Source organism: Psittacula echo (genome assembly GCF_963264785.1).
Source record: "Psittacula echo genome assembly, chromosome: 2".
In the NCBI taxonomy this organism is placed as follows: Eukaryota; Metazoa; Chordata; class Aves; order Psittaciformes; family Psittacidae; genus Psittacula; species Psittacula echo.
Genome location: NC_137737.1, coordinates 30,648,262 through 30,668,456, shown reverse-complemented (window position 1 = coordinate 30,668,456; position 20,195 = coordinate 30,648,262).

Genomic DNA, 20,195 nt, shown 5'->3' with positions numbered 1-20,195 from the left:
ACATATACCCATGAAGATATTACTGTAAAGGCATATTCTAACCCTCATATCATGCCGCATTGTCTTCAGGAGTAATACGCCTTTTCTGTAACAAGATAGATAATAGTAAATTTTTGCTCACTGACTTGCCCCATCAATGTCAGAGTGCCAAGTAGGACAGACAGCTTGTGAGCCGTAGGATAATCCCATAGAATGGTCTCACTGGGACTAAGAAATACAGCAGCAGAAATGACTGGACATACTGTGTGCATGCCCCATGTTAAACAACAGAGAACTACTGTCTGAGCCCACAACATAAACTTATAGCATGATTCTCCTTGCACCCTTGTTCCCCCTTTATAGCCTTGGGCCCAACATTCAGTGTCGACAGATCTGATACTGGGAAAGAAAAGGAGAAAAAACCTAACTCATATTGAGAAAAGTATCTGTCCTAGCGTCAATGGTGCACTAGGACATGTTCCGTTTCCTGATAAATATTTTCAAAATCACCATGTTAGAGTAAGAGTGCAGGAATTGTAAGAGAAGCAAACTTTGTGACAATGTGTAAGTTTGCAAACATCTAGTCTAGTTCAACAATGTGATCAAAGCACTCATGAGGAGTATTTTGTATTGACCCAAATAATGGCTTTAAAATTTGCTAGGAATTACACAGATGTTTGATGCCATACGGCTTACCTCCTGTGTCAGTGTCAAGGTGAAAGATATTCAACAGCTGAACACTATCATCCCCTTTTCTTTCCTTAGGACATGCAAAACTCCCCCTGACGGACTTGGGCTGTGCCACTTGGTATAGGTTAGGTCTAGTCTCCTTAGCAAGGGCAATGGATTCTTATAGAGAGTGGGAAACTGAGGTCTTTCTTATGTCAAAAGCCAAAGTAACGATGGAGGAAATTTTACGTTGTACCAGAATCGGAGTTAAAAGGAGTGAGTGTATTTTTTTGTGCATGCAGACTGAATCTGCAAGAGCAAGTGTTCCCCATGGCAACATGTGTTGTCTGCCAGCTCCAGGGACCAGGAAGTTCTGGCAAAACACAGGTAAACAAAAGGTACAAGAGTGGTTTTCGTCAAGTTGTTTTTTTTTTTTTTTTTTTTTTTTTATCCCACTGTCTTGTGCTATGAGAAATAAATAGTTAGAATAAAACAAAGTCCATTTATGGTTAATTTGTGGACACATAATGTAGGCAAAACACAGGAGCAACAGTGATAGTCAGACAGACCTTGTCAAAGCCATTGGAAGTGTTTGTGGATAACTGCTGTGTCCAAAAATTCTCTGTGCAGCCTGCCATAGTTGGCCATAGCTAAAGCTCTCTGGATAAGCCTATATCAAATGCCTTTCAAGCATAATTAGGACACAAACAGATAAAGACAGGACATTGGGACTTTGAACTGCTACTAGAATCTGGGGATGCAAAGAGAGCCGTTAGAAGAATTAGATCAAGCATTCAAGACTTCTAAGTAAAAGAAAGAGCATGACAATCAAATTTTAAAGATATACAATCTTTCGCCATTCATTCCTTGTACTTCAGACTCTTACTGTTTTCCTATTAAAAAGAAATTACTGTAGCACTCCTCAGTAATACATCCCAATAGTGCTATTGTAACATGTCTTAAAATAAAAGGGAAAGAAAACCTTTTTAAAAATAGATTTATGCTCTTCTTTACATGTAATTTTTGTATTATGATCTTTACTACTATTTATTGCTTTACTATACAATTGCATTGACTTACTGTTCTGGCACTGAAGAATTGGTTCCTTTTTTTCCAATTTAGACTAGCCTGCTCTTCAAAAGGTGAAAAAATTCAAAGAATTCTTACAGTACAAGGAATCTTCTAATGTTTTGACAGTCATGATTTATTGGCATTTCAGACTAACATTTTCCAACTCGTTTCATCTTGCTTCGTTTAAACCAAAGAAGATCTTGAGAGGTAATATCCTGCTACTCATTTGTTTAAACTTGTTCTGTGTTTCCTTCTGAATGTTGGTCTGTTTTGTCTTGATCTAAAACAGGATAAGGGATTCTAATACACTGGCTTCAGGTGAATACTTCCTATTCTCTGACCCTCTCCTAAGAATTTTCCACTTGGCTATCACAGATCCTAGAGGCAGAAGCTAATAGCTTGAATTAAAACTTTGCACTGAGCATTTTTTTGTTTGCTCTTACCTTAAGCAAATGCAAGATACTATAGTAAATATCTAGTACCTGCACTTCTACCTGTTATTACAGTACCTCAGAGAAGAACTACTGCTTATTTTCTCTTCTGGTACCACATTGGTGTATCTAAATGACAAAGTTAGGGTGGCATTGAGTGAGAGTTCATACAGCTCTTCTCATTGCAAATGTGTTTAGTATGATGGATGTCTTCCTTTAAAGTTACCTATTCAGCTAGGGCTTGGGTTTTGTTACATTTGATTCCTGCATACCATCAGAAATATGTATTCTATCTGATAAGAGGCCAGAAGAGCTATGGGCAAACATAAAAAGAAAAACTTAATCCTCGTGAAGTCCCCTGTTTGTTTTCCGCTGTTACTTCACAAGAGGTATCATGAGCTAGTACAGGTTTAAACTAAGAGCAGAATAGAGAATGTAGAAAGTACAGACAGTTTTCAGTGGATATACAGTTTAGATGTGGAACTTTGATAAGCTTTTTATTTGTAGCTAACTGACTAAAAACAATAGATCAGAATCTGTTTTCATTGATAGATGTATTAGCATAAAAATGAAAATCTGGGAGCTTGTTGAGTTTTGCTAATTTGTTCTTTTTAAATACAATCTGCTTCTTTCACTAAGAAGAAATGACATCAGGAGAGAAATGACCAAATGAACAAGCATGCAAGCTAAAAATTATTAGGTTTTGTAAAATTCTTGTACGTGAAAAATCTTGGCAGAATTCTTTCAGAACTATGTTTTTCTGAAATTTACCATGCAAAAGGCTTGTCCTTTTAACTGTCCCTGGTTTTAAATATTTGTACATTTTAAAACTCTTCCAGCCATTGTCCAGCACTCACTGATATTTCTAGCTTGCAGAATACAATAACTTTATAATAATTCAGGAACTTCACTGCAGTAGAACTGCACAGACATTGACACAACAGTCATAGAACAGATTAGAGTTGATCATTTTATTAATCTTAAACCGATATTATTTTATATGACTCAGCATAATTAACTAAATTTTTTGTTTCTTGGATTTCTGCTTTACTTCTCTTCCACTTTTTCGTACATTTAAAACTAATATATCAGTAATAGGTTTAAATTCAATAGAATTAAGTACAATATTTCCATATTATTTACCATTGCTGCTGTTTTGAAAAAGAGTTAGTAAAGCTGTTTACAAGAGATACAATTTCCATTAGCAAATTGCTACATAGTTTTAATTTGTTCATTTTAGTCAAGACTTTTAATAAAAGTCTTTCCTGACTCACATAAAGTGTTCAAGTGTCAAAAAGATGTGAGTCATTTCTGTGTGCTATCAAACATTGCAATAATGATATGAATTAAATTAAGCTTAGAATTAAGTTAGTAAGATCTCACTGGGATATTTGTGAGGGGAGAATACCCATGAAAACCTCAAAACTATTTATCTGCTTTCCTAAATGTGAAGACATCATCTGGAAATACTTTGCATTCTGTGCTAATGTCAGTGAATCTGACACACTGGAGATAAGCTGAACCCAAAAACTGGGAAATGGGATTCTAAAATTACAACAATTACCAAATGGATTTTAGAGGATGTATAATGTTTGAAACTCATGCTGCATATAATAAATATGAACTTTTTTCCAGATATTATTTTAATAAATGGAGTCATTAGTAAGCACATCCTGTGAAAAAGTATTCATTCAAACTGTCTTACAAATGTCATCCTTAATAATTTCATTTGATGGAGATCACAATCTAGATTTCTTATCTACAGAATTCCTATGTATCTTTTGAAATAGCCTTCTTTTTTATATTCTAGGAACACTTTGTGTGGTGGTTGTTGTAGATTAAAGCCGTAATAGAAAGATTTATGTGAGCATAAACCTCTCAAAAGTTAGATGTGCTCCATACTATCTCTTTTACTTGACAGACTCTGGAAGCCTGGTTCATAGGAAGACAAAAAAATCACAATTTTTCCTGACTGTTTTCTGACGAACAGTGTTGACAAAGCTCCAGGATCCTAAAGCTGCAAATGGCACAGAAAATCAGGTATTCAGGTAATAAAGTCTCTGCATACTGTTATCTCATTCATAGTGTTACCATCTCAGCCGTGTTTTTGAGCAGGGAATATACATTGCAAACAATACATGTTATCAAACTGGGTTTTTTTTAAGTTGTCATGGTTTAAACCCAGCCAGCAACTAAGTACCATGCTCATCTTTCCCCTTTCTGCCTCCCCCAGTGGGATGGGGAGGAGAATCAAAAGAATGTAGAACCCGTGGGTTGAGATAAGAACAGTTTAATAACTAAAGCACAATATAATACTGCTACTAATAATGATAATAATAAGGGGCATAACAAGGAGAGAGATATAAAACTAAAGGAAAAAAGGAAAAAAAAGCCCAACAAATTAACCAATACACAGCAGTGATACACAATACCATTGCTCACCACCCGCCAACCAATACCCAGCCTGACCTGAGCAGTGATTTTCCCTTCTGAGTGGCTTCCCCCCAGTTTATGTACTGGCCATGATGTGCTGTGGTGTGGAATATCCCTTTAGCTAGTTTGGGTCAGGTGTCCTGTCTCTGCTTCCTCTCTTCTTCCTCCCAGCTTCCTGTACCCCTCCTCACTGACAGAGCATGAGACTGAAAATTTCTTGGCTTAGGGTAAGCCCTACTTAGCAAAAACTAAAACATCGGTGTGTTATCAGCATTGTTCTCAGACTGAAGCCAAAACACAGTACTGAACCAGCTACTAGGAAGAAAATTAACTCTATTCCAGCCAAAACAGGGACATAATCGTACAGGTTCTGATTTTGCAATGATCTATACAAATAGATGACCAGGCAGAGTGCCAGTGACTTATGGCTGTCTATTCAAGGAATCTATCTGTGGGGTTTACTGTAGGGGTGGGGCCATATGTAGATGTAACACCATTCGTGGAACTCCATGTTCATGTCAGACAGAGGGCAATAAGTTGTAGAATCCTCAAATGTAAAGCTCTGATATTAAGTCAAAATAGTTTCAGTCTATTACTTGTCACTGTTTTTTATATTTTCTTCATTGCAGGAGAACGTAAGTTCTATTTTACCATGGTACTTGCAGCTGTTAGTTTCAAAAACATGTGTTTCTACTACTACTCCTACTGCTTTTTCATTTGAAGTGCTAAATTTTGACTTCTCTGCCTCTGCCAGGAGCTATATCCTTTGAGAAATACTTATCAAATGTATGAGATGTATCATCTTTCTTAAAAGAATTACACTCTGAACTTATGAATACTAAATCAGAGAGCTGAGACAATGCTGTTATTTAATTATTAGAGTGAATAAAAATTTACTGTCATTTTTTATTGACTTTCTATTCTTCTGCACATTTAGAAGCCAAGTGAAAAAGAAGGCCCTGATACTCATCAATATCTATGTCTTTTTAACATTAATATTTGCAGGAATTATTTTAAAACCAGCCTAATACATTTCCAGACATAGGTCTAGACCTGTATAGATTTTATTAGCACTCTTTCAAAAAAGCAGTTGAAAGCATGATAGCAAATGCTGCCCTTTTCCACTGTCAGAAGCTTTGAAGACTCTGCATCTCCTTTAACAGCATATCAACAATTAAAAAAAAAAAAAGCTCCATTTATTAGTTCTTATTCCACAAAGATCTTTGTGCATCCATTATGGAGTGCATACGGAATGTAAAGAGTTGCTGATAGCATATGGATTCTCTATGGAGGGCAGTTCTCTTTTATCACGTGCCATCATTTCTATTTCTTGTCATAATTTTAGAGTCTCTTGCATAAAAATTGTAGTGCTTATTGCTGCTGAGTTCAGCTCTTCCCACTTCTTTTTTATCATCCAGTAACACAAGCCTTTTTAAAACATGTCATCACTGACATGCCAGAGGGACAGGATGCCATGCAGAGGGACCAGGACAGGTTCAAGAAGTGGGCTCACATGAATCTTCTATGGGTCAGCAAGGCCAAGTGCAGGGGCCTACACCTGGGCTGGGTCGATCCCAAGTATCAATATGGGCTGGAAATGACGGGATTGAGAATACTACCACTGAGGAGAAGGATTTGGGGGTACTGGTGGATGAAAAGCTGGACATGACCCGGCAGTGTGCTCTTATAGCTCAGAAAACCAACCATATGCTGGGCTGCATCAAAAGAAGCTTGGTCAGCAGGTCAAGGGAAATGATTCTCCCTCTTTACTTCCCTCTTGTGAGACTTCACCTGCAGTACTGCATCCAGCTCTGGGGCTCCCAACACAAAAAGGATGTGGATGTGCTTGAGCAAGTCAGAGGAGGGCCACAAAGATGACTAGAGGGCTGGAGTACCTCTTTTATGAAGACAGGCCGAGAGTTGGGCTTGTTCAACCTGGAGAAGAGAAAGCTCCTGGGAAACCTTATAGTTGCCTCTCAGTAGTTAGAGGGGGCTTATAAGAAAGATGAGGACAGACCTTTTAGCAGGGTCTGTTGCAACAGGACAAGGGGAGATTCAGACTAGATGCAAGGAACAGATTGTTTACAATGAGGCTGATGAAACAGTGGAACAGGCTTCGCAGAGAGCTGGTAGATGCTCCATCCCTGGAAAGATTTAAGATCAGTTTGGATGAGGCTTTAAGCAACCTGATCTAGTTGAAGATGTCCCTGATTATTACAGGGGGATTGGAAACTAAATGACATGCATAGGTCCCTACTATCCTATGATAATCTCTGTGGCAAATAATCATAATATCATAAAGATATAGTTTATATGGCTCATTCTCTGTAATTTGCATTAGGTGTAAGATTGGAACTTTTTTCCTCTGGGAATTTTTTCACATTAGGAACTTGTTTTCCCTTGAAACATACTTTGAGTTAGTTTTACTTTCGTGAGTGTTTAATTATTCAAACAAGTGTTATGCTGAATCAACCAACTACATGTGCAGGTCACTGGTAGCCAATGGGAACAAAGAAGTAATTGTTAGATATCTAATTAAAAGAATTAAAAAGACACCTAATAAATATAGAGAGGAAAAAAAATGGCTTTCACATTTCAGCAATATAGCAGGTATACAAGAAGCAATACTTGTAATTTCTGCTAAAATACATTTTAGGATCTCTATTTGAAAAGGATGTCAAGGGTTTTGATAAGTTAAAATGATACCCTGAAATACAAAAATCTTCTTTGGTTCATTTTGCATTGTGCACTGAGTTGTCTGTGTCTGAGAAAGAATGAAATAAACCCAAAAAGCAGCCTGCATAAGCTTATTGCAGCTGTGTGGTTCTACTGTCAGACTGCGAAATAGCTCAGCCACCTTTAATACCTAAATGTGACTGTGCTGCACAACAAAAAATCAGTACTTTTCAGCCTCATAATTCAAAAGAAACAATTACACATGTATAGAAATGTGCAAATTTCAGTGGAGCAATCATCAGGCCAAGTGAAAACAGAAACCTATGTGATTGCTTGCTGTAACCTTGAGCTGCACTGCCACTCAGGTGACTTACTGAGCAAATTTATGTTCTACCAGTCCTTGTTTGTGATCATGTTACCCTCTGAAGGTCAGGTCTCCAGAGAAGCATAAATGCTGCATTGAATTAAGTGCTTAAAACTCCCCTCATTTTTATCAGTTCTCCAGTATTGTTTCTCTGTGAACATGCATGAACTATCTCACCTTCATGGCTGCTGTCTGCAGCGTGTCATGTTGCACTGGCAGTGCCAGAACAGTAATGGCTGCAGATATGGAATAGCCTCTGGAGGACAATACTACTAACAGTATTTGCACATCTTTGAAAGTATCTGCCTAAGACAATAGCATATCAGCGTGTGTGACTGAAGATGAACACACACAGGGGAGAGGCCAAAGTGTTAGGCTGTAACAATGGGCTGTGCCCTATAAGCCAAAATGTCCTACACCACCAGTGTTATATCCTAGCTTCTTCTCCCTGGCTCTGTGGAGTACAGCATGCCAGACAGGCACCCATCAGTCTGACCAGCTGGGTATGGTATATGTGATGACAGAAAGGGAGGAAGGTCCACGGATTTGCTGATGGGGCCATGAGAAATAGGAGCTGGGATTCTGCGGTGTAAACTCCATAATCTGGGTATGAGATTTGAGAGCGGTGGGCTTGCTATCTCAGAGTCACAAAAAGCTTGCCCCCCCATCCAGTTGCCCTCATGTCATATCTTGATTTATAATGGTGTCTGGTGAATACTAGAAACGGTATTGTCAGCACTCATGCAGGGCAAGTACACAAATGACTGCCTTTTTTATGTTTCCTGCACACTGTGTGTGCGTATGTTTGGGGAAATCTCCACAGATAAATCTTTTTCATACTAGCATAGACATTCTCTGTCACCTTTTCATCTTTGTACTGCCCTGCTACAGCCATGAGCTTGGTCCTAACTGAGGTTTGGAGGAGAGATCCTACTTCAAAACTCTTCTCTTCCATAGAGAAGCCCATATCCTTTGAAATGCTGAGATCAGTGGCCTTCCAGATTCAGAGACTTTTCTGAACACAGAAGCTTGATCCTTCATGACTTTGAACAAGGGGACCCCAGCTGAGAGTGTCTGCCTACCCAGAAGAAAGAGACGCTGACCTCAGCATCGTTAAAATGAGGCCTTGGATAATTGGCCAGTCGCCTGAAGGTTTGTGCCACATTTTGATATTGCTGTACCTTTCCTGATGATTTGTTGACCTCATTACTCACTTTTTGTAGAATCAAAAATGACATTTTGGTTCATTTAGTTATAAAACATGATAGAGACTAATGATAGAATTCTTATGTAAAAAAAGAACAAGCAGCTGAAAAGTAGGTAAATGTTCCTCAGTGTGTCTGCAATTACACAGCTGAGAAGCACTGCTGGCCCTCACATCACTCCAACTATCACAGCTGTATGATCCACTAATGGAAAAAACAAATGCTCTTTCCTTCCACTTTTGCCCTCCAGAAGAAGAGGATATTTGAGATGGTGTTAAAATGACTACTGTGCCTTTAAAGATTTTGTTATGCTGAAAGCTGATGAATGTTTGCAATTTGAAAGTGCTTTTTGAGTGTCTAACCAGGGAAACAGAGTCATTTAATTCTACATTTAGAGCACAAAGCCCGCCCAAGTGATTTAATTCCTTTTTACAGCTTTCCTGAAATGGTTGCAGTCTGTGTGACAGGAGGGTGGGCAGCAGGAAAATATGGGGGGAATTTTGCTGTTATAGCTCAACCTGTTTTGTAGTATTTGCTTGCAATTTACTGCAGAGACCATCCAAGGTCTAATAAGATAAGGTTCATTTTTTGGTATTCAATTTAGCTTTTGTCATCATTTGCAAAAGTTGAATTATAAACACTTTTTGAGAATTCTGTGGTCTTGTGTACCCTTAACTTCCAGTGGATGGCACTGGGCACTGGTGCCACTTGGCAATACTGGGTGCATGACAGACATGTGGTGAAAGAATTATATCTAGCTGAACAATTTTATGTTTAAGTTTATGGCTTCTAGAAAGGACATTATTAGTGGTGTGCTGGATATGGCTGGGATAGAGTTAATTTTCTTCATAGTAGCTAGCATGAAGCTGTTTTGGATTTGTGCTGAAAACAGTGTTTTAGCTACTCTGAACAGCTGACCCCAACTGACCCAAGGGATATTCCATGCCGTATGGCATCATGTTCAGCATATAAAGCTGGGGAAAAAAGGAAGTGTGTGGGGGGGGATTTTCTGAGTGCTTGTTTTCCCAAGTAATGGTTACTTGTGATGGAGCCCTGCTCTTCTGGAGATGGCTGAACACCTGCTTGACCATGGGAATTAGTGAATGAATTCCTTATCTTGCTTTTCTTGTACTCACAGCTTTTGCTTTACCTGTTAAACTGTCAATATCTCAACCCATGAGTTTTCTCATTTTTCCTTTTCTGATTTTCTTTCCTATTTCCACTGCAATGAGCAAGTAGTGGTGTGGTGCTTAGTTGATGGCTGGGGTTAAACCATGACAACTTCTTTCAAGCAACTGAGTCTGTTTTCCGCACTGTTTTCAGCACATCAAAGAGAACCAACTCTTGAGAAGTGTTGCAGCAAAGACCCCAGTCTTGGAAATCATTGAACATAGAAATAGTTAGCAATGCTTCAGTAAGTCATCGTGGTTTCCCTATGCCAGAATACTTGAGGTGTCATATCTTGAACAGGAAAACTATTATCAAATATGCTTATTTTTCAAGCTAAGCTAGAATTTTCAACACTGAAACCTATTCACTTCCACTGTGTTTATTCAATTCTGCTATGTGAGTCAGCTGTGCTGCAAGATTTGTCTTTAGATTTGCTAAATTAGGCTGTGGATGCCTCAGCAAAATAGCGAATGCAAGATTCGGAACCTGAATGAGAAACAGAGTAGGTATCTGGGAAGTCAAGAGAAGCAGAAAATGGAGATATGTCAGCTGCACTGTAAGAATGAGCAAAGCGTTAAAAAACCATCCAAGTTGTTCAGTGTCAATCACAGCCCTTGGCCAATAGGTGATGTCTAGGGATGAATGTAGGAGGACACAGACAAAGAGAAAGGGTTTGTTGGTTTTTTTGTTTATTTGTTTGTTGGTTGATTTTCCAAACTGAAGGGCTCTAATATGCTTGGCTATTTCTCATTCATATTTTCTCATTCTCATATCTTTTCATACCTCTAACAAGTGATATTGTCTTCAGTGAAACTTTTTGAGTTGGAGACCAGAACTTCATTTTCGCATTCTCCAAGTACAGTTTTTGTACTGTGGCACAATGTTTTGTTATCTATTCCTTTCCTAATAACTCATGTTTGATTTGCAGATGCAGACTTTCAAGACGAATTATATCAGGAGAAGGGGATAATACTCTCCACAGACTTTTGTGTATTACATGTAAATCTTGCAAGATACTTCTTGAAGTGTTCTTGAAGCCACTTTTTAGGAGCACAGTGTCATTTGTCACTAGGCACTATTTTTTGAAAGAATTATCTATTTAAAATTTTAATCAAAGTATAAATGTTTCAAATTTCAAATAGTCTAAGATGCAGATTTCAAGCACTACTTGTTCCTTAAAATGCAGTTAAATTATCTTGTTAATGTTGATAAGCAGCATAGTTTAAAGCAGTAAAACTCCACACTGTTCCTAGATTTTATAGCATCAGAATATTTTGTTATTATATTTTTACTCTTTGTAAAACCAGAATGATTTGTAGCTCTCCACAAACTAGCAGGAGAAAGCAGCATTTGTGATGGTAAAAAAAATAGTTACTTAGTGTTGCCAGCCATCACTGAATATGACTGTAAAAAATACCCTTTACCTGAAGCTTTCCAGCTACAAAGCCCTTCAAACTCAGGAGATAGCTGCTGTATGTGCGCCTTTACACTGGATTACTAGAGACAGTACTTTCTCACACTAAGTGGATGTTCCTAATATTTTTTTATAACTTCTTCCATTTTCATTTTTTTTTTTGTTTTAGAGAAAAGTTATGCTGTTGTAGGTGTAACAGTAGATGTTTGGCTTATTCCACAGCAGACATCCTGCTAATAAATCATATCTAATAAGATTGGTTCACTGGCATTGACTGGAGGTTTGAAAGGAAAAGCTTTGCATACCATTGATTGATTTTTAGAAAACACTTTTTTCTGCTCTGGATCAAAGACAAGGATGAATGTCAAGATCTTAAGGTTCTGATTTAAAGGAGGGAGATTTCAAGAGACTGTTTTTAACACTTTACTCTTGTGCTATTTTTAATATTTTGATTAAAAGTGTTGATTGACCAAGGAAACAGGTGGGCTAAGTGCATTTCCTGATGGTTTTCTTATTGTTTGGATAGCCTGACGTATTTCTTTCATAGTTTTTACTACAGTTTAAGCTTAACTAATTGGATGACAGTATTGGTCACCAGCAACATCAGGAGCTCTTAAGATTTTTAATTGCTTGTACTTGGTCCTTTATAGCAACTGGGGGAAGGACAATGACTGGCTCTTCTGCCTATCTTTAAGGATGCAGGGAGAAAAATGTGAAAAGACATTTTTATTAGAAGAAAAATCTGTGTTAAGATTTGAGTTGTGAAATTACAGATAACTCTTGTCATCCAACAGAATACTTTTCTAGCACTACAAATTGCAAATGAAATGTAATATCATTCTCTGTTTACTTAACAGAAAGTGTGATACCAGTTTATTGAAGTGAGCTTTCAATGTCGCGAGTCCTCAGTTAGTCTTTAAATAGAATGAAGTGAGTCAGACTTAAACAATTATGTTTGGAACAAAGAGATTTGATTACTCAACCAGAAGCCTTTAGCTTTTAATTCAGTACCGTAATTTTGAATCTGCACTAACAGTGATCACTATAAATATTGCTTCATAGTTTAGTCTTCTAAAGGTCTTGTCAGGAAGCAAAGACAAAAGCTCAGCTTTCAACTTGATGTAATTAAATGAAGTGAATGGAACAATACCAATGATGTGTTTGGCTCAAGATTACACTGAAGTCTAAATGAAAGTGTTAAGCGTGCAACTGTTTCCAATTATCTAACAAGAATAAAATAATATGTGGACATTTCTAGAAACTATTAAGGACTTGTGACTCTATTTGAAACCCTGAAAGCATCAATTGAAATAAGGTAAATATTGCAGTTGACACAATTTTCCCTTCCATCACTCCTTACGCAGTACAGATTTCCACTGCTCTAGCTACCATGGTAGGCAGGGGAAATGAAAGTTTCTCTTTTGCTGCTGGATTGAAGTTCTATCTTGCCATCAAATTCCTTTATGCACATATTCCAGAGTTATCACAACTTTCCATATTGCAATATTGCAGTCTTAGAAACCTATAACAAATGCAGACTTCAGTGAAAGATGACTGTTTGCCAAACGAGAGAGAATACCATCATCGACAGCTAAGGACACCCTTGACTTCTACATTTGTGGGGTTCATAGATTAATGTTTCTGCATTTATTTTCCTAAGAGAAGGAGGGAAGGCATAATTTGGTAGTGTGTTCATAGTATACCTACTAGAGTACATGCAGACAGTGGTTACGATCGTATGTTTTGACAGTAAGCACACATGGAACCCTACCTGAAAATCCATGGGCTGACTCCTTTCTCTGACATAATGTGGTATCTCCTGCTTTCCACTGATCACTCTACCAGGCTAAATGGTTGTGCCAAGGTAACTGCACAGAAGATTTAAAGGTTCATTCAGCAAGAAAGGTATCAGACCATCTGCAGTGGTTGCCACTGAGTCCCTCAGCAGGTTGACTAGTTGGCATCCTGTTCCTGAGGTGCCTTTTACTGCAGCTGCTCAGGGCATCAGCTGAAAGATATGGTTGATGTTGTGCTTCCAGGAGCAAAACAATATAGGTGCATTTAACCACAGCTTCTAAGCTTGCCTGTGAAGCTGTGCCCAAATGAAAATGCCACTTTGTAAACTAGGGACCAACAGCATGGAAAATAGGGTATAATTAACATGGCAACCAGCAGACCGAACAGATTACAAGAGCTATCCATGACTGATCAAGAACAAGAAACAATTGAGTTTTAGTAGACTATTTAGGGTTTCTAAACTCTACTTGTATACGTGGTATGGGTTATGCTTTCATTCTGTGCATGTTTTTAATTTGAAAACTTACAGTTTCCTGGTGCTAATGTAATTGTATCTAGTGAGGGGTAAAAATTGAAAGCACACATTGTGTGGGGAGATTAATTGCATGAAAGATAAACAAAGGTCATTATAAATGAGAAAGACAGCTTGGCAAAAACTTCTTGGATTAAGCAGTCAAATGTTCTCACCATAACTCTTAATTGTAGGTTATCCAGTATTTCTGGAAATATGGTATACATGAGATTGTAACTTTGCCTCAGAGAAGCATTGAAAATATTTTGATTATGCTTTATGAGCTGGCCTTATTCCTATGTATTAATAGGCCATCAGTTTAAAAATGGATCTAAGTCTTAGCATGAATGTATCTGCATAATTCAATTCTCTGCATAGGCTAAAACTCAAAAAGAAATTGAATGTTTTCTGTGGTTATGTGGACAATTTTCAAGGAAGTATTTCAAAGAAGTAGTTCACTATGAGGGTGATAAGACACTGGCACAGGTTGCCCAGAGAAGTTGGGGCCACCCCATCCCTGCAAGTGTTCAAGGGCAGGTTGGACAGGGCTTTGAGCAACCTGGTCTAGTGAAAGGTGTCCCTGCCTGTGGTAGGGAGTTGGAACTAGATGATCTGTAAGGTCCCTTCCAACCCAAACAATCCTATGATTCTAAGAACATATGGCTATATAGTTATGCTTTAATTATCATAGAGTTTAGTTTTGTAAGCCACATCAGAAATAAATATGGAGTAGCATGTCAGCAGTGAAATTTTGGGGGACAAATTGTTAGATGAAGAAGAAGGAAGCATATACATAGATTCACAGTAATTTAAACATGCAAACTTTGTATGAAAGTTATGACTCTTGATCAATTATAAACTTAACTTGCTTAGGGTTTATATGCAATTTTAATTCAATAGTATTTTCCTTAATGTCTCTAGTTCTTAAAACACAGAAAACTTCTACTAAACAATATAGTGGAAAATAAATGCTGAATCATTTACGAAATACTTAAACTTTTTCTGCTGCTCAGGTGTGCAAGACTGTTTAACTGCTGTAAGCTGTATTTTACTTATATGAATACATGCCTGGATATTGAAGTGAATTCCAAATTCCATTTACTAATCTTATTATTCTAAGCATCAGATAATAATAATGATATGAGTTTTACAGTGTCTGTTAGTATCAATGTTCTTGTCCACTTTTCTTATAAATTTCATTGTATTACTGCAAAACCCATTTGATGATAATGGGAATCAACAGTAATCCTAACTTTTTTGTAAAGTTTCAAAGAACAGTTTGATCAGATGCCAAAGTGTCATCCTCAAGAGGTCTGAAAGGCTGCATGAATTTACAGAGCAGCCTCTCTCATTGCAGGATTAGACACTTGTTCTTTTAAAGAGGTAGATAAAGAACCTTGTAAATGTCTGTGAACAGCTTTTTAGCCTCAGAAAGAAGCCCCTTGAAATTGTGTTAAATGTGATTGAAGACTTTGTAGGACTTCTGAAAGTCTTCAGCACTGTTTTCTTTATCTCCTAGATTCGATGAGGCTTAAGCAAAATTTTACTATCAACCTGCTCAGACATTGGCAGTTTGTGTAGCATGTGTAGGAACAGTTGCAGCTACCTGGGAAATTTCAGTCCAAGCAAAGAAGCATGCAAGTATTTTAATTGTTTAGGCTCACGAGTTGGAACAATTTACAATAGCAAAACAATAGCAGCACTTGGCTAAGTTACCATTTTCTGCCTTGTCTGCTTGTTGCACGGCTCACTGAGTTTCTTCTGAACTCCCATAATTTGCAGTCTGACATACTAAGGTAAACCATAACTCCTGTTGTGCATAGCCCATAAACACATGCTTTATTTCAAGCACTTGAATAATTCTATCATTGTTCAGCAAAGCAGTCAAATGCATGTTCATCTCCTTGAAGTTAGTGTGGTGTTCAAGGCCAGATTGGACAAAGCCTTGGGCGACATGGTTTAGTGCGAGGTGTCCCTGCCCAAGGCAAGGGGGTTGGAACTAGATGATCTTAAGGTCCTTTCCAACCCTAGCTGTTCTATGATTCTATGATTCTATGATTCTGACCAATTTGGTGGCCTTCTATGATGGGGCTACAAAACTGATGGACAGGGTCAGAGCAGTTGACGTCATCTACCTGGACTTGTGCAAAGCCTTCGACACTGTCCCACACAACATCCTTGTCTCTAAATTGGAGAGACATCAATTGGATGGGTGGACCACTCGGTGGATAAAGAACTGGCTGGATGGCCGCATGCAAAGAGTTGTGGTCAATTGCTCGATGTCTGGCTGGAGACCGGTAACGAGTGGTGTCCCTCAGGGATTGGTGTTGGGATTGGTCTTGTTCAACATCTTTGTTGCTGACATGGACAGTGGGATTGAGTGCGCCCTCAGCAAGTTTGCTGATGACACCAAGCTGTGTGGTTCGGTTGAGACGCCAGAGGGAAGGGATGCCATCCAGAGGGACCTCGACACGCTTGTGAGGTGGGCTGATGCCAACCTTATGAAGTTCAACCATGCCAAGTGCAAGGTCCTACACCTGGGTTGGAGCAATCCCAGGCACAGCTACAGGTTGGGCAGAGAAGAGATTCAGAGCAGCCCTGCAGAGAAGGACTTGGGGGTGTTGGTCGATGAGAAAATGAACATGAGCCAGCTTCAGTGTGCGCTGGCAGCCCAGAAAGCAACCGTATCCTGGGCTGCATCAAGAGGAGCGTGACCAGCAGGTCGAAGGAGGTGATCCTGCCTCTCTACTCTGCTCTCGTGAGACCTCACTTGGAGTATTGTGTGCAGTTCTGGTGTCCTCAACATAAAAAGGACATGGAACTGTTGGAACAGGTCCAGAGGAGGGCAACGAGGATGATCAGGGGACTGGAGCACCTCCTGTATGGAGACAGGCTGAGAAAGTTGGGGCTGTTCAGCCTGGAGGAGAGAAGGCTGCGTGGAGACCTCATAGCAGCCTTCCAGTATCTGAAGGGGGCCTACAAGGATGCTGGGGAGGGACTATTCATCAGGGACTGTAGTGACAGGACAAGGGGTAACAGGCTCAAACTTTAACAGGGGAAGTTTAGATTGGATATAAGGAAGAAATTCTTTCCTGAGAGGGTGGGTGAGGCACTGGAATGGGTTGCCCAAGGAAGCTGTGAATGCTCCATCCTTGGTGGTGTTCAAGGCCAGGTTGAAAAGAGCCTTGGGTGACATGGTTTAGTGTGAGGTGTCCCTGCCCATGGCAGGGGGTTTGGAACTAGATGATCCTAAAGTCCTTTCCAACCCTAACTATTCTATGATTCTATGGTTCTATGAGTATATGAGTCTACGAGTTGAGAACAGAATTAAGATCAAATGCGTAGCCAAGTGCTTTTCTAAAGCAGTACTTAGAGGAACTCCTTTTTTAATCATCTTTTCTCTGACACATAGAATCTTCTGTATTCTATTTCAATAATACAATTTTGTCGATAAACTTGTGTAGTTAGCTTCAGCCCTAATTTTTCATATTTCAAAAATGTGTTGCTTTAAAAAGCAAAAAGTAGTAGTTAGTATTAGATTCATAATGAATAGTGGGCAGATGGAAGGAGAAAAAATACATCAATTATTAGTTCAACAAATATGAAGAATCCTTGCATTTATATTGTCAGTTCTAGCTAATTCGTACATGAAAACCTTCTAGAAGGTTCATATAGCACTTTCAGACTCTTAAACTTATGACTTCTTAACTTTTTTATCTATTAATAAAATAATTGTCTCCCTGTTATTTTAATATTTAACTATATTTTTTTTATTTGTTTTGGTTTTTGCACCCATTGATAGCATAGCATATGTTGTACACAGAAACTGAAACCAATTTGAAGACAACACTAACATTTCTGAATGAATAATGTCTTTGAATATCAGATACTGAAATATCTTATGAAATACTACAATATATATTTTTAAAGACTAGAATGAGAAACTGTAGCTCTAACAACAGTGTAAAAGGAATGATTAATCTAGATTCAATATCAATGATACAACTAGCGTTAGGTACTGACCCGATGTAGTACTCTGTTACAGGTACACTTGGTTATCCTCTTTAATATTCTTTGTTCTGTGCAAAACTAATGACATCTATAATATCTGTGCACATATGAACATAATTAAACTTATAATGTGCTTGCCAATTAGTTTTCTTTCGTTGAAGTCCAGTCCTTAAAAAAATTTCTCAAATTTGCAATGAAGTTTTTCTAATTTACAAAATAAAACCACTTAGGTGAAATTCTTTGTCATTCATCTGTCAGAAAAATTAAGTATTTATGTCCATTTTATATATAAATACATGTAAATATATATAAATACAATGTGAGGCATCCCTGCCCATAGCAGGAGGTTGGAACTAGATGATCTTAAGGTCCTTTCCAACACTAACTATTCTATGATTCTAAGGCATGCAGAATAGGTTTAAGGCTTACATACAGTTAGTACAGACTGCCTGGCAGAAGATTTAAGCTACAACAAAAAGAGCATTGTTCTAAGAGTGAAATAGACAAAATAGTGCTCATTTAGTACATAATAGAGTTCCTTTAAGATCCATAGGATGAATTACCCCAGGTATGTTAATTTGCTGTCATTTCAGATGAAGTCTATGAATCATCCCACATGAAGCTGAAGTTAATAGAGTTGGAATGAACCTTTGTTTAGAGTTCTCATAACTAAAGTCCAATTACACATTTTTGCTGTTAAGTGTTTGGTCAAAAATGATCTTTGCAATCATGGAGACTGCAAATCAATCAGTGGAGACCCATCTTTGACAACCTAAACATAAGACATTTAACATTTTTGAACTTTACTTCCGTAGGTGTATTTCCAAAAGATGACTTTCACATGCAATTAAATTTGGACTTGAGGCCAAAACTGTGCCTGATTATGAAACGATTCCTTCTAAGTTGAAAGGAGTGTTGTGAAGACTTATGGTTCTTGAAGGCAATTATCTTCTGTAAGCTAAAAGAACACCATTTTCGTATTGGCAATTAATGAACTACAGTGAAAGCAATATCTTATTATTATTGGTGATAAAAGGACAGACTACAGCTATTAGTGTCTGACTAGATTTACACTGAGCTAGCATCAAGAGAAAATTAAGACACTGTAAAGTAAAGCTACTAAATGTTTTAATATAATTCAGATAGAAGTTATCATAAATTTATACATTTTTTAAGAAATGTTGAACTTTGTAGGTTCAGTTTTTGTCTGAAGAATTGCATGCTTTGGTGAATTTCAGATAGAAGAGTAGTTGCACTTAATCATGGGATTTAACCCACACAAAAAAAAATGCAGCTATGCCAGAGCTTTACACTTTACTGAATCCCTGCAGTCGTTGGCATTGTAAAGGGATAACTGAAGATCAGTTTTTGAACATTCTGTGTTCTCTTTATGCAATGCAAATTTCATATCACAGTTACTGGCTCTGGATTCCCAGGACAATGAAGAGAAAATGATTAAGGGAGAGGAGCATCTCCCTTATGAGGAAAGGCTGAGGGAGCTGGGTCTCTATAGTTTGGAGGAGACTGAGGGGTGACCTTATTAGTGTATATAAATATATAAAGGGGGAGTGTCACGAGGATGGAGCCAGGCTCTTCTCAGTGGCAAACAATGATAGGACAAGGGGTAATGGGTACAAACTGGAACACAAGAGGTTCCACTTAAACTTGAGAAGAAACTTCTCAGTGAGGGTGACGGAACACTGGAACAGGCTGCCCAGGGGGGTCATGGAGTCTCCTTCTCTGGAGACATTCAAGGCCCGCCTGGACACATTGCTGTGTAACCTCATCTAGGTGTTCCTGCTATGGCAGGGGGATTGGACTAGATGATCTTTTGAGGTCCCTTCCAATCTCTAGCATACTGTGATACTGTGAAAATCTAAAGGTCTGAAATGAAGACATGGGTCTACAGTGGCCATCTGAATTGAGCAGATTCTTGGTTGACGCAGCAATTAGAATGTGGTATCCACCAGGTTAGTCTTAGTCATCTAATAAGTATTTGAAGACGCACTAAACTGCTGTTATCTACTCATTGGAGTATCAATCTGTATTCTGTTACTAGCAATCTTCACAAGAGGTGCTGTCATGCTGTGACAACCATAAAGTGAATTTTCTCTGTTAATTATTTCTTCTTCCTGTTAAATCTTGGTGAGCAGCTTCCTTACTTTGAATTGTGATACCATCTCTGGTACAAACTGGATCATTTAGCAAATGGACACTGACTGAGAATTCAGGAGTAGCCATGTGTGTAACCATGTATTGCTGAGGATTTATACATCTATGAAAATTTGTTTAACCTCAGGACAATCTCCACATTGTGGACCTGACCAAACTTGTTTTCATATTCTTAACTTTGTTATCTTCGTTTAAATCTCCATTTATATCTTTGCACATTGAAAATCTGTTGCCATACTTATCACTTACAAATTGGAAAAGGATTAGCAGGAAGGAAAACTGAGTGCGGGAA